The following is a 16,040-nucleotide window of genomic DNA, read 5'->3' on the forward strand; positions in this document are numbered from 1 at the left end:
ATTATGTCAGTTTTTTTCAATTTATGGTAAGCCGCTAACATATAAGCATAGAAAAATATCCATGAAAAAACCCAAATTATGCATTCCTGTTGAACATGTATAGTTTTAGTAGAACTATTTCAAGAGGAAGGGATTTGAACAGAAGTGGTCGGGAGAAAGAAAGTGGTCACTTATCTTTGCTAGTTGAAAAGAAGTAACATTTGAATATGTAAAGTATATATAGATATACAATTTCTCTGGCCAGGTCATTTTTGAACCTATTTTCTTTTAATTTTAGTTTGACCCTTCTCTTTGAAGAGAAGAACTTTGTAAGTATCAGTTCTTATTCATATGCAAAAAAAGGAAAAAAGAAAAAGAAAAATCAGTTCTTATAACTGATCGATGGAGCTAACTGCATGCAAGTCTTCAAATATGTTTACGCGCTGCTTTATAGATAAAGCATAAACAAAAGTATTTGAAGAATCTCAAAATTATCAAAGCGTTCTAGGATAATCTCAAATTAATTGGAAACAGTCGTATTTAGAGAATTAGGAAACCTTGGTCGAAGCGATGGTTTTATTATCATGGAATCCCTCCTCGATATGCAAATAAGTTTGCTTTCACACTCCATGGGGGATTGTGTCGCAAAGAGTTGTCTATAAGAATGAAGAACTCAGTCTGTCTATCCATCAACAGAAAAACGCACTACAGAATTCAGAATCAGCATGTAGCTAGTATGCTCATCTCATGTACGCAAAACATAGATCTGGCATGCATATGCGTGTTCAGTAATTGTCCATCTTCACATAGGTGCCAATCGCGTCAAGGAATTGGCCGGATCGCGCGTGGAAGCCGATGATCTTGCCACCGGGGCCGGCGTGGAGTGCGAATGACACGCCGTCCTCTTTCCCATACGGCCCGTAGCTGCGAAGGTTGCTGACAAACTTCAGCGATCTTACGACGACAAAGCCCTTGAATTGGCCATAGTGGCCATGGACGCTCGTCAGGTACTCGTCCTGCTGCAGACTGAACTGCACGTCCAAAAACAAAAAGGTAGTAACAGAGAGACCAACACTAGTGTCGACTCTCGAGATAGTGGAAATCAATGGCGACGGGATACCTACCGGGGAGGGCTTGCCGCCTTCGCCACCCCACCTGTCGGTCCACACCTCCTTGCCCTTCCACTCGTACATGACGGAAATGGTGTCCATGGCGTTTCCGTGCCGGAGGATGACCTGGACGATTCGGTTGACGTCCGACATGCCCGTCTCCCTGATGTTGCCACCGCTGCCGCCGCAAGGACCCATCCTCACCAACGATCCCTGCATGCATACGTACGTACCGTTATTAGAATCACCCAGATCAAATTCCCCACGCTTTTGGCCCGCGTCTTACCATTGATCCCTTGCCACTACCGGGGATCTTCTTCTTCCCGACGTCATCACCGGTGATGGTGACGGTGACGCTGGCCCGCGAGGACGACAGAACCTTGGGCAAAACAAGCTCGTAGCTGCAGTCACCCGGGGGACCTTGCTGCAGGAGCACGGCGGTTGAGGATGATCCGGCGCAGGTCTTCTGGTGCTCCGCCTTCTCGTGGTAGAGCATCTTCGTGGCGGCGCAGCCGTGTGGGCAGGCGACACGGACCGATCGGAGGACGCGCTCCAGGGCGAAGCAGCGGCCGTAGCTTGTGGGGATGAAGCAGCGGCTGAAGCCGGAGTTGACGAAGCACGAAATGCACTTGTCCTTGTCCGGGAGGTCGCCGTGGCAGGTCGAGCACACGACATGGCCGGCCGCGCACTGTGCGTACGTGACAAAAATTGTGCAAGTTAGAAAAGAACGACCAAGTAGGTCGAGAAACGCTGCAAAGAACGGCAACATATGTGTGTACCTGGAACACCGGAGGTTCGAGGGGACGAAGACATCTTGGGCAATTCAGAGCCTCCGGATCGACGTCCACGGTGATCATCGTCTCCGAAGTGGCGTTCTTCTCCATCGATCAGCTTGTTTGATCTTGCAGTGGAGTAGCACCTTGCGTACTTGTGGGCGAGCTTATGGGATGAACGTTAATTAGGGGGTGGAGGCCGATCGAATATGTATTGATGGTGATGTGGGTCGAAGATGGAGAGGCATTAATTAAGATGGAGAGGCTTCTTTCGTCTTCCACGTGCGACATTAATTAGTGCTGCATGCATGGCATTATATTGGCAGCAGCACTTCCACCAAATTAAAGACGCCGCGGTAATAATTTGTTTTCTTCCTCGATCGATTCCAGATCCAGAAATAAATACAAGGGACGTGGGAGGTGAGGTCGTGGTTGAGAATGATCTCTGGCTAGCTAGGTACAGCCAGAAGAGACCCATCGCACGACTGAGAATGAAACAACTTCAAACATCCATCCATCCATGGATGCCAAACATTTTCTTTTTACTTCATTTCTTTCTTTCGAGACGACGCGGCCGCCCGTCGGGGGATGATCCTCAGCATATCGTCGCCGTTCGCCACCATCCAGCGACCCTATCGGACCCAAGGTTGGCATGCCAATCATGCTCACGCCTTGCACGCGACAAGACAACCTTTACAGCCGGTCGTCTCCCTCAGATGCTTCTTTTCTTTTCTGCACCAAGAACAAACAGTGTGACCTCTCTCAAAACACAAACACAAGGAAACCGCTTAATTTCCTACCCTGAGCGCACCAACACATGACAACAAAATCCAAGCATCGTTCCTCTATAACACTAAGCACTCTAGTTTAAAAGAGCCCACATTCAATTGGGGTCTTCAATTGGAATTCGGCCATCTAATTTTGATCGGGTCAAACATTTCTCAAAGATTTTTCATTCAATTCTTTTATACTATATTCGTTGCTTCCTAATTTGTAAGGCCTCACAATTAATTAAGAGTTAATTGCTGTTTTAGTACATAAACTTGCAGCGGCGGTACAATTTGATACAAAAACTTGCAAGGTGACTCAACCTAGCCCCTAAACTTGATATGCGGGAACAAATTGATACAATTTAGCCCGAAACCTGCCACGTCGGATGGGAGGCGCGCACAGGTAGGTGCGGTATTATCCAAAAAAAAAAAACGAACATAGGAGGAAACAAACCCGCGGTCCTCAGAGGGAGCTGCTAGTAGGAACATAAAAACGGACCCTGAGGTTATGCCAATTTTTCGGTTGTACCGCAAACCCAGCACAAACACCTTCGTCTGTTCGTGTTCCCCTGTTCATTTCTATTGGCCTCTTCGCCTGTTCGTCTCTGCGACTGGTTTATTTCATAACTAAATAACCTAGCTCCGAGTTAAATAAATTATATATGTAAATGGAGTAGAAAAACATGTAGAATAACATGGTGCACTTACTTTGCATGTTTAACAAAAAAAATTGTGTTTTAGGTACAACAGTGGCAAATTTGAAAAATTGTATATGGGGATTTTCCGGAATTGTTATGTGTTGTTTCTAGCCTCATTTAAACTTGCCTAGATAGGTAGGTTAAATGTGCTTCACCTCTTGCCATGAATAACAACATTCAGTATTAATGAGTAGCATAAACGGGGGTGAACTAAATAATTGAACGTGGAGTTTCGTCAAAATATGCAACTCGTTGCATATTGAGCTTCACTTAATGTGTAGTGTTTGGTTGTTGCATCTCGTCATGTCATGCTCATTAAATCGGACATGCATCATACTTTATTGTGCGTCATGCCATGGTTATGTTATGTTTGTTTACCATATTGTTTGCTTCTTTTCGGTTGTGCTTCCTCTCAATAGTTCCAGGTAACGTTGCAAGTGTGAGGATTTGTTCGACCATGCTTGTTCGACTACTTCACGGATTCAATCTTCTTTCAAGCGGGATTCCAGAAAAGATGATCTTTACCTCGGATATCACTATTATCTTTGCTTATTAGTTATCTCATTGCTATTGATTGGTCTTGCTACCTACCACTTGTTTGTCAGCCTCCCAATTCAATACACCCTCCGCTCCACACTGTAGTGCATATATATTTTTTGAAAAGTCAAACTTTATAAACTTTGACCAAGTTTATAGGGAGAAACATATACATATAGAATAACAAAAATATGTCCTTAGATACATCACAAGACATACTTTCATATTGTATATATTTGATAGTGGGGATGTAAGTAGTTTCTCCATGAACTTGGTTAAAATTTGTATAGTTTGACTTTTCAGAAAATCCATATGCACTATAATATGGAACGGAGGGAGTATATGGTATGTTGTAACGATATCCACCTTGCGAAACGTCTTTGATATGTGCTTCTATCCTTGGCAGGACTTCCAAGTTCCTTGAGAATAGGACCGCATATTGGACGTTACATGTAAGGACCAGCGCCCCAGGGCAGTAGTCGTCGACATTGAACCCTTAAATTTATTGGAGGCCTGGACACCAAATCCTAACATTGTGCATGCACGGCGAGTTACCCTAACATTGCCGCACCAAGGAAATGGTAAGGAATCTCTGTTGGAGCTCCATCGACTCCATACGAATTGACGAACTTGAGGAGGTTCATAGCTAGAAAGACAAGCTCAAAGATGAAGTGTCGTCCTCTAACTGAATATCGCCCCGCGAGAAAAAAAAATCATAACCTAAACTAAAAAACCAAAACAGTAACCTAACCTATTACCTGGAGCCTAGACATCAGGATCCCACTCCCAGCCATCGGCCGGCTGAAACTTCATAAATTTTGAACCAATTAACAAAACTAACCAACCCAAGAAGCAAAATTGAACTTTGTCCAACATCCAGGATGCCAAAATAGATCTCGATTTTTTTGATTCACTACAATGGTAGTATCATGGCCTGAAAGCAAAGGGATCAAGAGTTAGTCATCGATCCTGAATGGCCCAAAAGTGCTCAAAAGTGCCTTCCTCCGCTCAAAAGTGCTGCAGGGAGCTCGAACGGCATGCCTTCCTCCGCTCCGTATGGCCCAAAAGTGCGCCTGTTGCCGACGAACGTGAGAGATCTCACAACGAACCAGCCTTCGAAGTGGCCTACATACCCTCTCACGCTGGTGAGGTACTCATCAGGCCCCAGACAGATCTGAACATGCCAAAAGAAAGATCGATGAATTATCCTCGTTGCAAGTCAGTTACAAAGTACTCTCTCTATAAACTAATATAAGTCGTCTTGTAGGAAAAACAGAATAAAGGAAATAGAATGTGCCAAGTGTATTACCTCGGAGCGCACTCCTCCAAGCGTTCCCCACAGACCGATGTTCCTAATCAGGTGCTCCTCCTCCTGGACCAACACAGCTATGGCGTAGATCGCAGTAGTAGTGAGAGTTCGAGTATATAGCGATATGCAAGCGGAAGACGGATGAGAGGCCGTCCAGCTTTGCCGTTCAGTCTTCCACCGAACGTCTGTCCGTGCGACATTGGAGTAATGGCATGCAGCGCACATTCGCCCGTACTCCCTCCGTCGGGGTTTTTAGAGACTTTTTAGGGACCTTTTCTAGTTTCTGGGACTAAAAAGTCCCTGAACCAAACACCCCTTTATTGGGCCCTTAAGCCACACATGGTTGTACCTTTTTATTAGGCCCATATATTAATTACCTTGCTTTATTACCTGAAATCTTTCCCGTGCATGCATCTTTGCATTGGAGCCCACGCTGGAACCTTGCCGATTGGGCATGGGTGCAGGCTGCATGCGCACACCGGCCACTGCATGCGCCTTTTTTAGTTAACAGGGCAATTTAATAGGGTAGTTAGGAAGCAAATTAAGCTGATTTATTGCGTAAATCTCTATATGCATGTACATCCTTGGTCTTTGTGTTGTGGCTTAGGGGCCCAATAAACCCGGACGGAGGGAGTACTTCCTGCGATCCTATTCTCGAGAAAACATTTCAAGAAGCAAACATACTTCCTGCGATCCATCAAGGAAGCCGTCGGGTGTTAACTGCTGTGATTAATACTACGCCTTGCTCCTTTCTCGAGAAAATCACTTTTTTTAATCAAGCTTCACAGCCGGCATGCAGTTTCAGCCAACTTTTGACTTCGGAGAAATTCGTTGGGTAAATGAAAACCTAGTGAGTGTTGTTATTATTCAAAAAAATTTGTGTCATATAGTCCCTCCGTTCTCGAATAAGGAGTACTACCTTCGTCCTGGTTTATTGGTCTTTTTCGTCATTTGTGTCAAATTTTGACCATAAATTTAATTAGCAAAATGTTAATGCATGTCATAAAAAATAACGCTGGATTTGTATTTGAACATAGTTTGTAATGGTATAATTTTTCGGTGACATCCATTTACATTTTGTTAGTTAAACCTATGGTCAAAATTTGAAACTAAATATGAAGGAGACCAATAAACTAGGACGGAGGTAGTACTACATATAATGGAAGTCACCATCTCTCTCCTCTAACTACCCCACCTCCAATGAGCAGTGCACACAGAAAGTTAGAAGACCATGTGTTGAATGTTACTGAAAGCAATTTTGTTTTCTTTAAAATGCATCGAGAAGATAGAAGTACACTTACGCTGCGTTTGGATGTCTCTATTGGGGGTCCTGAATTGGATTTTGTATTCTCAAACCATCAATTCGGTTGTTTGGCATGCCAACGGAAACATCGGTCTGAAATCGAACCAATACAGCGACAAAATCAATCCCATGCACCGAGGCCTCCCATGATACGGAGCCCAACCCCTCCGATTTGGCATGTATTCATGCCTCCCGCAAAAGAAAACATTTCAAGCCTGTCTTGATCCCCCTGCTTGACCGAAGCAACCACTCCCACCCCCGTGACTAGAGGCGGCGACGTCGAGGAAGCACCCGACGGCGCCGCCAGTTAACCTTCCTTGTCGGCCCTCCTCCTCATCCCCGCCGGCTGCCGCCATTACTCCTCCTCAATCCCTCCACCAGGTAACCTTCCTTGTCGGCCCTCCTCCTCATCCCCGCCGGTCACCGCCATTACTCCTCCTCAACCCTTATTGCAGAAGTGGAAGCCACTCATGATGGCCTGCGACATCGATGTTGTTGACCTGATAATCGCCAAGGTTTATGCTACCGCCATTTCATTGTTGTCGTCTGGAGTGATGCCACCTCTCACCATGTCGTAGCTTAGTTTTTGTTTGCATTGTGTTTTGCTCTTGTTTGCGCTAGTAGAGCTGGCATGTGTGACTCTCTAAGACGATGTCATCTGATCGTCATTTGATGTTGTTGCAATGGTTCTGTACTAAATTTTTGCCCTTGCCCTTATGGCTTTATCTATACCTACTAATAAAAGAGAGGAGCGTTTCTTCCTTCCAAATTTTGGTACGTTCCTTCACCTGTCAACCAAGATTTTCGTCTGTCGTGTTTCTTCATGTACTTGGAGGGACTCCTCCTATCAGTTTAAAAATTAATTACTTTGATGGGGGGAGTCGAATCCACAACCTCCACAAGCTGGGCCGCTAGCCATGCCACCAGGCCGAGCCGTGGCTTGTGTTCATGAACGGAATGTGCCACCCTCTCTAAGTTAGGTTGTATGCAAGAGACAATCCAGTTCATATACTAATTACATTTGATGGTGTCACAATAAAGAAGCAAGCATCAACCCCTTTTTATTTAACACTTCCAAATTTTTACACAGAGCCAATCCGGTTCGAGCAGGCTAATTACAATTAACTAGATGATGCCCTGCGCGTTGCTGCGGGGATCTTAGCAAAAAAATTGCATAAATAAATGCAAAAATACTAAAACTATTATGAAAACAAATTTAAGAATGCTCTCAAGATAAATTTTGAAAACAATAAAGTATATGAAGCATGTGACAAAACGTTGTATAAAAAGAGAAACCTATTGGATTGAAGGCAAACGGGGTGTCATTTTTAACAAATTTGTGTAACATGACGTACATATATTTGCTCCAAGCGTCAGATCTACCATTAGTGTAAGGAATACAGATCAAAGTAGTTACCACATAGACAGGAATATTTAATATTTGGTATGTAATTAGAAATTGTCCGAAATAGTAGTAATGAGAGTTCTTTTTGACAACTCCCTCTGTTTCTGAATATAAGTCATTTTAGGGATATCAATAAGGGACTACATATGGAGCGTCAGAATGAGTGAATCTACACTTTAAAATATGTTTATATATGTAGTTTCTATTGAAATCTTTAAAAATACGTATACTTAGGAATGGAGGGAGTACAAATGAAGGTGATCACTCTAGTCATAACTAATTTAAATTTAAGAACAACATAATTCCTTAATTTTAGGAAAAAGTTGTAGTCCAGTTTTGTGAGAAGTTTGCACGCATGGTTTACGACGTAGCATGTGAGGTCATCAAAATAACTATCTTCTTTATAAAGAAATAACAGAGAGGCACTGCATCTTCTACATGTGAGCTTCATATGAAAGATTCACATGGGTCCAAAACATCAGGCCGGCCTATATAACAAAAGAAAAGAATGTGAACAAAAATAGGATCGAGGACATTAAAAAACAGAATTTCTAACCTGCTGCTGTCAAAACATATAATATGCATTACTACTTGTTACGCTCGTAATTACATTGTCAAAACAAATAATATGCATTACTCGTTACCCTCGTAATTACATTTGAAGTATAGAATCCATAGATTTTTCTTCAGTCACCCTCCTAATTACAAATGTTCCTTTTATCAAGGGGTCACCATCCGCTATAACAGCAAAGATTATTTTTCCAGAAAAGTACTTCACAGTTTCATTAGAACATGTCCATGAGTGACAATACCACACGCACGTACAGTACCGATGCATACACATAAAGTACATACCACGAAGGACAGTTGTTCAAGCCATTCGCCCAGAGCACCCTCAAAATATGCACCTTACAGCCCGGTTCCTGGGGAAGCTCTACCTCAACCAAGCTTTGCGGCACCGCCCCTGACCAAGTTACGCTGTCGCCGGTGTGCATGTCGGAGCAGGGACAAAAATTGGACACTGCGACCATGCGCAGCACCATGAGAAGTTTTTTCAGGCCACAAGAATTACCGGAGCAAATGAGGATGTTTTCCAGTTGACGAACATGGCCGTTGTCCCTGCCCAACCGCATGCTCCTCTGCCCCCTGCAATCACCCCAATGATCGGAGGAAAACATGAGAAGCCACTCACCAGCGTCAACGATTCAACACAATCCATACAGTTACAGCCGTCCGCCCACCTCAAGGCAAAAAAAAAAAAAGACTCACCGGAACTCACCATGCAGGAGCATACCCGGCCTCACCGGAACTCACACGACCACGACAGGGATGGAGTCAGGGGGCTTTATTCCTATGCAGCGCACCCTCCTCCACCTGACAGGCACCACCACAGAAACCCTAGAAACAACTGTACACTCTCCATCTCCATCTGCCGAGAACTGCTGGTGGAGGCTAGACAGAGCGACAGATTTGGCCGCCGGAAGTCCTCCTCTAGAGGGTTTGAGAGAAGTTCGCAACAAAAGAAGAGATAACAGAAGGAGATTGATTGCTTTGATTTTTGGTGTTGCACGGAGACACAAATCTACTATCTGCTATATATACTAACTCGGAGACAACCGGAAGAGGAGTAGTGCCAATATGGAGGGCTCTTGATTTCCCACTTGTAGTTCATGAAGCCGCGTGCCTTTACAGATCATAGGGGAGAGTTAAGGGATCACCGCCTCTTCAGTTGCCAATATCGTACGGGGAGGGGATAGGACGGGAAGGTGTGTGACTCAAGGGAAGGGGATCAGACGGCAAACGTGTGGGCCTTACACGATGCAGTGTCTCGTAGTACATCCCATTGGCAATAAATCAGTCGTGGAAGGGAACATGCAGGATGGTGCAAGCAAGATGATGATGTGGAGGCACGAGAATGTATTGAAACGCTGATGTGGCTAGGCTGCTGATGTGGATAGCATGCATGTCAAGAGAAATAGGATAGTGGGGATGAACTATTTAGGTATTATAGATGATTTCATGCTGACATCAGAAAAGGCACCAAGCATCAGCTTTTTCTAATATTTGCTACGTGCATAGGGGTCTATTTAACGTATAATTTGGTATTCCTCTCATAGATTAGAGCATGTAGTGGAAGGAGATCAAAGAAAAATATAGTTGTGCAATAAATTATAATAGATGAAGAGTTTTGAAAAATGGAACATCATAAGAAAAAAACACATATATAGTTTTGTTGTTGGTGCCAAAACACATACGGAGGTTTTCGATACACTATTAGTGTAAACTACACACAATGTAATATTGGTGAAAAAATGCAAGAACAAATGCAGAAATCTAAATATGAAAATATATAATGAGCTCTAAACAAAAAGTAATCAAAACGGATCCATTAGTTCTAATTATAACGGTTGAGATTACAACATGAAAAAGCTATGTGTAGTTAATTTAATTGCATACAAATGAGTCCACCGTAAGTCGTTAAAAAGGGCTCTTGTACGTATGTGGAAGCGTAGAGCCATTAAGTTGCAATGAAAACATTTCCACCATTAGTCACGACAATACCGTGATAATATTAGTGAACAAAAATGCAAGAACAAACATGAATCGAAATATGAAAAAAATATAATTACCTCCAAACAATATTAGTGAACAACTATGCAAGAATATGGAATTTTGTGTTCTCCCGTTGCAACGCACGGACATGTTTGCTGGTTTATTATTAAGTCAGCACTCTGCCTTTTCCTTCAAAAAAGTTTATAATATGTATACACAAGAAAGATTGAGAAGATCTAGCTTTTGTTGTTTCCGTCTTCTACCAGACGAGGAGGCCGGTGATCGGCTGCTGTGATTAATATGTACGTCTCCCTCCTCCTCCGCAAAAATCTGATTTATTGTGACGTTTGACATATGTCCGTATGCAACTTTCTTGGTGCACTACACGGAACACGGTCCTGTAATGCAGCATGGCCGTGTCAGTCTGAAAACAAAGTACGTAGTTTTTTTTAGTGTTATATCTGTGAACAAAGGAGTAGGAGGATTGTACGAGCTGGCGTGGGGAAGAAAGATTGTTTGGATGGGCCTCTTCGCTCGTGGCCGTGCTTAAAGTTGAGGCCTGCACCCGTGAGGCGAAATTCATCGATCCCAGAAAATCTCCACCGGGTTAGCTTCACTATCGGCGCGACCGAGATAATTAGTTTGGTTAGGGTTTGCTGTTGTGCTTCGGCCGGCCCTCCCTCTCCGGCCACCAGCGTACCATCCCTCCTGGCGACCAAGGTTCAATCAAAGCAGCCTATGATCTTTCCGCCACCGTCGTCTCCATCAACCAACGACAGCTATAGTCACGTGCGTCTCCGTCATGAATCAGAACAAGGTTAATGTGAAGCACAACTCTAACGTGCACAACTGCCGCAGCTTGAACTACATGCATGACTCAAAATATGATGAAAAACTAAAGAATAAGGTTAACTCTAACACTCATCACCGGACACGACGGGGATCTTCAGCTGCTTGACATGGATGGAAACATTGTAAGGGCAGTCAAGATGGATTTGCCTTCCAAATATTACCCAAGCACCGACGGCCTCTTCTTTATGATCAATTACTTGTTTCCCGGTTATGCCCAAGTGATTGACGTCGCAAGCGGGGAGGAAATCTTAACCTGCTCGAGACCGGCCATGAGAGGGAATATTGTCATCGGCTTCGGTGCTGCCACCCCGTCCAGTGTGCACAAGGTGGTTTGCATCACACATGAGGCTTGCGAAATCCTCGCTTTGGAAGATGGTCCAGGGTGGAGGACGGCATGGCCACCCCCAGTCAGTGTCGTCCTGTATGATATCCCGTTGTGATTGATGGTATACTTTATGTACTGGCATCAATAGAACAAATATATCAAAACCCAGACATGGTTATTTGCTTTGACCTTGAGAGGGAGGAATGGAACAAGGTCATCAAAAGCTCCCCAAAAGTGAGATCACGGTATTGGCGAGACCATTTAGGCGAGCTTACTGGCTCGTTATGCCTGGTTCGGTCGGAGTTGTCGAGCATTGGTGACAGAAATGCCAACGATTGGGTTCTGACCGATTCCGACAAGAGCATCTGGGTTAAAGTGTACACTATCCCAATAAATCCACAATGCAAGTATATTTCGATGCCATTGATGGTCGTACATGGTGGAAAGTTGATTTTCTACTGCTTATGTAATCACCCATCAAATCCGATACACTTCAAGTCTATGATCCCCTTGACGGAACATCCAGGGACGCACTTAACGCACTCGACTAGCGTGACGATAGATTTCATCTTTGTAAGTTGGATTTGGAGCGTTTCATCTCTTCCAACAAATAATGCACTGGATTCTTTTTGTGTTTTGTCAAATATTTCTTTAAAGACATGATCATACATAACCATGCTGGATACATAGAAGCACACTAGCAACTACTCCCTCTGTAAACTAATATAAGAGCGTTTAGATCACTAAAGTAGTGATCTAAACGCTCTTATATTAGTTTACGGAGGGAGTACATCATACATAACCATGTCACTTCATAAATGGTCTAACAATAAACTCGTGTTCTCTTTTGGACGTTTTGAGAGTATTCAAAAGTTTTAGAGTGCAAAGGATCTATCGCTAATTTTGTATAGTGGCTCATGCCACTGCTGATCTTGAGCTCGCTTCTATATGAATATACAGTTCCACATATGACCATTACTTCCAGGCACATATATAATGTACTGTTATTAGCAGCTATCGAACCTCTTGCACTGTACGGCCAAGTGGATGATTCCTGCAGTTCTTGATACATACTCACTTCATCCCATAATATCAGACTTTTTTAACACTACACTAGTGTCAGAAAATGTCCGACATTATGGGACGGAGGGAGTAATTGCTAACATTCCACAAACACAGCTGTGACCAGCCATACTAAAAAGAACTAGTACCATACTAGAAGCCTTGCGACTGCATAAAGCCTCGCTTAATTAGCTGATTCTTCATCCACTCAAAAAAATAAAATAAAAGATTAGCTGATTCTGCAACTACATACTGTGCAGATCACCAATAATGGCAAACATCTTCGGGACAACACCTCTCGGCCCCCCGCATCGCTCCGCACGAGCGGCACAGGCGGCAAGCTAGCCGCCACCGGGCAAGAAGCTCCTCCCTCGTCTCCCCTCCCCTCGCCGCCGCCAGGATGCGGCGGCGGTGGGGCTTCTCCCTCCGCGTGATGGAGCTCCCGTGTGGCTGGCTCGTGCGGGCGCCAGCGCATGGGGCGTCGAGCGGACGGCGGTGCAGGCGTGCATCGCTTCAGGCGTGGATCCTCACCGGCCCTGGTTGCGGCGGTGGTGCTGCTCCTTCCTCGCTGAGCTCGTCCTGCGTACGGCTGCGGGGCGGCGGATCTGGAGCCCTGGCGCATGGATCTGATGGGGCGCGGGTGGTCGGTTTCTGGATGGCAGTCCAGCGGCGCGGCTGTCTGCTCGCGGGAGATGGCGATGCCGGCGTGGATCTGGCGCGCGGCGGGGTGACCTGCAGTTACAGCTCGGTTGCGTTGTGCAGGCTCGAGGCTGCACGTGGTGGCCACGACGGGCGGCCAGGCATGGCCGCGCAGGTTGGTGGAGGCCGCGGATCTGGCGGGTCCTGCGCATTTGAGAGGTGCGGCGGCTGCTGCATCACAAGGTGGAGCCGATGGAAGTCGACCGGGGGATTGTGTGATGTGCAGCGCTTCAGATCTGCTCAGATTCCAAGATGTGGAGGAGCTTCGGGCGAAAGTCCAGCACTGACTTTGGGTCGATGCCGGCAACAGCGGCGCGATGGCCATGGTGTTGTTCTCCTTCTTGAAGGTGTTGCCGTGAAGCTCCATTACACGACTCTCCGGGAGAAATCTCTAGCTTCAGATGGTTGAAGCGGGCGATGACGGCGGCTACGTCGTTTCCTTCTTTGAGGCATCGCCTTGGAGAGTCAGCATATTGCGGTTTGCACGGATCTCTTCATCGGCTGGGACAGTGGACGTCGGGGCGGCAGCTCCGGGTGGTTTCTGATTGTGCGCCAAGATGGCGATCTCGGGAACAATGCGAATGGCAGCTCTATGAGGTGGGGCTCTATCTCGACATTGGTTGGGTGGCATCGATGTCCCGCTTGGGCGGTAGGGGTGTCGGCTCGGTCAATGCGCCCCAGAGGGGGCGGTCTGACTTTACGTCGGGGCGGCGGCCCCAGATGTGGTGCGACGTTCGTGGTCTGCGAGTGGTTACCTTGGGCAGCGTGGGCTGCGAGCAGCTGGGTTGTGCGGCATTGCTGCTCGAGTGGAGCGGTGGTATGTTGGGGCGGCGGCCCCGGAAGGCGGTGCCGGTTCATTGTGCTGGGCGCGACGGAGCGGTGGATGTCGGGGCGGCGGCCCCGAGAGAATCATTGTGGCAACCAGTCTTTTGTGGCAACGATGATGGTGGGAGCGATGTAGGCGACACGACAATGGTTGCGGTAGTCGGCTCTTCTCCGGTGTGTCCACGGTTTTACCTCGGTTTGCTTGTTGCTGTGGAGTCGAAGCTGCGGCGGCACGGCCCTGTGGCGTACGACGACTGGCTGTAGGTGGCCCGTTCGGCGATCTTCCGTGGCGCCAGCCATGCCTGATTTTGTTCTTCTGAGTTCTCGATCAGAGTCAGAGCTGCGTTGTCTGGCCGCAGGTCGACTTGTCGTTGATTAGAGTGGGCTTTGCCCTGCTGTTTTAGTCTATGAAAGTGGGCTTGGCCCTTGTTGTCCTGGCTTTTGCCCGGTTTTTCGTAATTAACTGGACAATTCTCTTCTGCTTAATTAATAGATGAGGCAATCTTTGCCTCCGCCTTAAAAAAAATCTTCATAAAACGTTTAGCCTTGATTTGTGGCCCGGCGTTGGAGATGCTAAAGATCGTAACCATAGAAAAGAGAGAAAACAATCCGCTTCTAGCCTTCAACAGGGAACTGGTTTTAATATATTTTTTTACAGATTCCGTAAAAAAGATGAAATAATTCAATAAATGGACTTGATTTTCTGTGTTTATCGATCAAGTTCAACAGCAAAGTTCCTTGAAAAAAGGTTCACCGGCAAAGGCAATAATAAACATGGAGGCCTTGGCCGCATCGATTTTGGCGCCTGCTCCTCGCGGCGCCGCTTCTTCTTCTACCTCGAGCTGCCTCACATAGCTCTCTCTTCTCTCTTTTATGGTTTCTCACAAGAACACATGCAAAGGGGGCACACACACGCGCGCGCACACACACACTTCACCTGGAGACTACTAGCTTTGCTTAGAGCATCTCCAACAGATGCACTAAATAAGCCGCATGCCTGAAAAACAGCTTTTTAGCGCGTGCGACCGAATCGGCAGCTCCAGCAGACGCGCAAAAATCACGCACGCACTAAAAACCACTCCGCGCGCCGAACAGAACTGCGTCACGCGCTGCTTTTTTCAGGCGTCCGCTATCGCACGTGACAGAAAGAAATCACGCGCGAGCGAGCAACCGCCGCTGAACTCTCCGCCCGCGCCTGCTTTCGCCACACCCCGCACCGCCGCCAGCGACCTCCAGCCATGGACGGGTGCACCAACACCCCCCTAACCCCTCCATACATGCGTGACCTCTTCATCGCCGCCGCCGCCGCAAACCCTAGCGCGGGCTATACCTCTGCCTCCGCCACCACCGCCCCTGCGGCTCCGAACGCTAGCCTCGCACGCGGGCTCTTCATGTCGCCCCGGACGAGCGCGTAGGGTGGCGTCGCGCCGTCACCCGCCGTGAAACCACGGAGCTCCGCTTCCAAATGAACCATGGCAGCCTCACATGCCTTCGCATGATGACTTTGTTGATAGTGCAAACACCGTTCGAGTTTTCAATCAAGGAGAGGACGAACAAGAGGATGGAGAATCGGAAGAAGAAAATGACGAACAAGAGGAGACAAACGAGATGGAAGAAGATGGGGAATGATTGTTGATGTTTAATTCGTTCGTGTAAACTTGTTCATGAACTTGCTTGCGATCATCTTGTTTGTGTGAAATTTGCATATTTTGGATGTCTGAGATCATCCTGTATTGTTTTTTGTGCGCTGGCTGTGTGCGCGCTCTATTTTACCGCGCCTGCTGAAGCGGCACGCTGGCGCGCTACAAATTTTTGGCTCTTGGTAAAGCAACTGACTAGTT

This window comes from Triticum aestivum, chromosome 3B, assembly GCF_018294505.1.
Source record: "Triticum aestivum cultivar Chinese Spring chromosome 3B, IWGSC CS RefSeq v2.1, whole genome shotgun sequence".
Taxonomy (NCBI): domain Eukaryota; kingdom Viridiplantae; phylum Streptophyta; class Magnoliopsida; order Poales; family Poaceae; genus Triticum; species Triticum aestivum.